Source organism: Morone saxatilis, unplaced genomic scaffold, assembly GCF_004916995.1.
Source record: "Morone saxatilis isolate NCDOM2014 unplaced genomic scaffold, NCSU_SB_2.0 Contig18, whole genome shotgun sequence".
NCBI lineage: Eukaryota > Metazoa > Chordata > Actinopteri > Moronidae > Morone > Morone saxatilis.
Window position 1 is genome coordinate 22811199 of NW_023339740.1, and position 4356 is coordinate 22815554.

Here is a 4356-nt window from a genome sequence, read left to right on the forward strand (position 1 = left end):
TACTGGAATCAGATGTTGACACACTGCCAAGAATCTGATCTGATAAATTTTAATATGCCTTAAATCAATGACTGTTCTTCAGCCTTTTCACACAATTGAGGTTTTTAACAGCAGTAACAGTAAAACACAACAATAATAAAAGGATTGTGCCTCAGTTTTTCAAGTCTGTCATTAAACAATAGTCAAAATCATTAGCGTGGCTTACTGGTAGCCATTATTAATGTTGTTTGTTACACCAGTGCATTTTCTAACAATTCGCAATGAAATAGGTCTGTTAAGGATATTATATTTGTCTAATGGAGGATAATATAGACAAAAAGGATATCAGTTATTCGTAATGACCTATATCCTAAGTTGTTTATTTAAAAGACAACTCTAATGTTCTAAATGTTTCTTATTGTTAACAAATCCCATGAAAAGACCAAAACCAACAATTTAGTTATTGTTGGTTACTAACAAACATTGCCTGTATTGCCAGATTCTGGTATATCTTATTCTTCTGTCCCATATGAAATATTGTTACCAGTCTATGGATTTTAATAATTCCCTAGTTTCCTTCATCTTTTTGCTCATCATATCCATTAGCTGTTTCACCCAGGTAAAGGGTGTCTCTGATGTCCGCCATCCTTGGTTGCTGTTGGCAGGCTGTTGTCTATTCTGACAGAAGAGTTTTTGTCCTCTGTCACAGGCGTCCGGGACAAATATAGATCTGCAGCAGTTGTTCCTCTCTGATACAGTACATACCATCGGAGGCCCATTGATATTATTTTTGTCACACATGCAGTGGAAATACAATTAGCAAGGAATTAATATAGTTATTTACAGAGCGGCACAGAATAGACTTGTAGGAATATAAAATATATATATTTGTTACGTCAAATTGTATTGATTTTATAATGTTACAAGTTGTATGGAAACCAGTGAAATTTCTATCAAGCTTTATGTTGCCACAATGGCTTGTGTGTCTATAGTGACAGGGATTTGTCTTCTCTACAGTTCATTTATAGGTTTATAGGTTGCACACAGTGTTGAAACCAAGAGCTTAAACAAGACAGCAACACTTTATAGTTTTATTGCTGTAGAAACTGCAAGTGGTTGAAGTTAATAGCTCTTTGATCAATTCAGCCAAGTGTTTCTGAATAAAGCAGCTGACGTAAAGACTGAAGACAAATTCACATGGTAGAGCTTGGATCACAGAAGGCAGAGAATACTTTATCTCAAGTACATTATATTATATTTGACATATTGGAAGGTACTTTGATGGTCTTTTCATGAGATACATACTGTACTAATAATGTTGGCAGTGGGAACTTTGCACATAGACGTAGCTACAGAGATGCTATTTGTGTCTTAAATCTTCTTATTGTGAAACTGTAGAGGTTTACTTGGCGTCTCTGCAAGTCAGACTTCACTTTAGTGTGTTAATAATGATGTGATCAGAGCTGATGGCCTGAAGGTTTTTATGTTGTGATCTCCAAGTCTGACTACAATACAGGAGTCAAACAAAGCCATTGATTCATCCACATGAGGATCCATACATGTGCTTCATGTCTGATTATCACAAATATTCCCACATTCAGTTTGCTTAAAGGGGAACTCTGCCAATTTTACACATCAAAGTCAGTTTGCAGGTCTTAGGGAGTACTACTGCATATGCGAAAAAAGTTGTTTAGTTGTGGGTCCAGAGAGAGCTGTGAAAAGTCTGATAAATTGCTTCAAGTGATGTAACTTGGCTCAAGACTACAAGTTTGAAAATGAAATAAATCTGGGTTGGGGAGTTAGAAAGAAGTGAGCTTACAAGACCTCTGTAGCCCGTTCCTCATATCTGCTTGAGGCTATAGCTGCTACTAGCATAACACACCTGAATCTCCAACTGAACTGCTGGTGGTCAAGCTGCGTTGAGAGTACTGTATAGTTTTGAGAAGGAACAGTAATGCTTGTGATAAAAAAGATAATATCTCTCTAAATGCATCCATTTTTTAACTGCCCATCGTGAGTCCAACAATGTTATAATAGTCACATTATATAGTACAGTGCTAAATTAGTGGCATACTCCTTTAATGATTTCATTAACATGCTCACCTTATGAAGTTCAGCCATAACAAAAGGGTACTAATGGATTCAGTTGCTCTATGTTGAAAGTTCAAGGTTTTTGCTTTCTGAAGTCCTTGATACAACATTTCAGTCATAATAATGCATTACACATACAAATGCCCAGCAAATGTTGATCAGAATGCAAGAGATGTTCGGTGTTGTAGTGAGACTTGCAGCGGTGCCTCTTTGTCTAAACTGACTGTTCACTGCTTTTGCCAGAGTGAAGACAGTAGGACAGACAGAAAACTCAGCAGCAACTCTGTCGACCGTAACCTCTGTAACCAGCTCGTCTGAGGCGTTGATGGGGTGAAGGGGGCCATCTGTATGGACTCCATTTGTGTTCCCCAGGCCCCAGTGGCCACAGCAAGGTCAGGCTAGTCTCTGGAGCCAGACCTGATGAATGGACCCCAATGGATTTTCTCTGGCTGAAATGATAGGCTTCTGTGCTCATTGATTGACTCTCTTTGAAGTTTAGTTTTCCATTTTACTGTATTGCCTTTGAGGATGCGGCTAACCCAGAGAGCATAAATGGAAGAGGATGGGGAGTGAGTAGGCGTGAGGATATTGCTTTGGATGCAAATCATTGACAGTTTGTCTGTGGAAATTCAAATGGGGCTCTGGTTGTGAGGAGTTAAAGAAGTACTAGAGTCAGAGCTTTACTTTTGAGCTTGCAGACTGAGGAGAAAAGTCTGGACTGTGTGGTTGATGGATATTAATACTCCTCATATGTATTCACACACAAACTGTGTTTTGACTCACTTAGCTGTTTAGCCAAGTCAGTTAGTCAATCGATGCATCAGTTGATCAGTCAGCCATTTACTCTCTCTCATTCATTGCACTACCACCACCTCTCTTTCTTAGGCACACACACATTGCAGTTGCTGGTAATCAACTCTGAGAAGAAGAGACATGTAGCTCTCAACCCCTCAGGCATTCAAACAGTTATAGTATATTCACTGCGGTGGCTCCATATTGTCTCTGAGGGAAGGAGACTAAACATGAGCAGCTTAAATGACTGAAGGACATGAAGTCTGAAAGTCTGAAAGATACTTCCAGGTCAAACATGTGATTCCTTTGACTTGTTTGTTGCTGATCTTGGTCTTCAGTACATATTGTTCCATTAGATCACACCACATACTGTAGTCACCAAAACCAAGCAGGATTTTACAACAGCAGGTTGATTTTCCTAACAGCTTGAGCTGAAATGTCTCACTCACCAACGCAGTTTTGCAATCAGTATGCTTTACAACTGAAACAATGTCAGTTCTCGTAGTGTGAATCTGAATAGTAATTATTATCTCTCTCACATTTTGACATCATGTAACAATTATACATGATTATCAGGCAAGTATGTAATTAGTTTTCAGCTGTCCTCTGTGAATGTTCTCAAATCCCAGTTTGGCATTCAGCTAAACCCAGTCTAGACCTGAGTAAACAGATCACCAGTAATGAAATGTAACCTAAGGATGAGACAGTGTTTAAATGGCAGGCCCATTCTGGTGCAGTATCACTCTACTGAAAGTTACCTCTGTCTATATTAAATCCATATTTTGTGAGCTTTTTATTCAAACTATACAACGTCTCTGCCTTGTGTGTACTTGCCATAGATTTTCCTCGAGGGAAATCAATGCAGACAGTTAGCTGACTATGTTTATCTGCTATTGCAAAATGAAAAACACTTTACATATAAGAGGAGAATCTGTCCTCTTGAAAGCTTTCACCAGCGTTTTTTTTTTTTTTTTTTTAGAAGTAGGTCAGTGTTTGTTGATATCTGATGTTGGCCTGATGGAAAGAGCTGCACAGAAAAGACTATGCTTTTACAGAACGACAGCTCTCTGCTTCCCTCATCCTCTCCTTCTCTGTCTTCTACTATCTCTCAAGACATACTAGTGCTTAACTATGCAGATGATTTTAGAGGTGCTGGGGTTGGCTAAGTCCTCCATCAATCTGTGGCATCTACACATGCAAAGAACTGGGCTGCTTGCCTGTCTGACATAGCTCCCCTGGTGGAAGTGATAACACTTGGAGATTTCTCGTTGTTGCTTAGTAAGAGCACGATGCAATGAAAAGTGCCTGGTGCATTACCATGTAGAGCCCCCAGGATGCAACACTGATTTCATTCATTTAGGATGGCTACTTCATGTTATTAAGGATTGATTGTAAACATATCTCAGCGAGAAAAAGGCTTGAAAATCTGTCTGTGTGCTTGCACAGAAATAGAAACAAATTAAATAAGCTCATAATCAGCACTTTCAATCTATA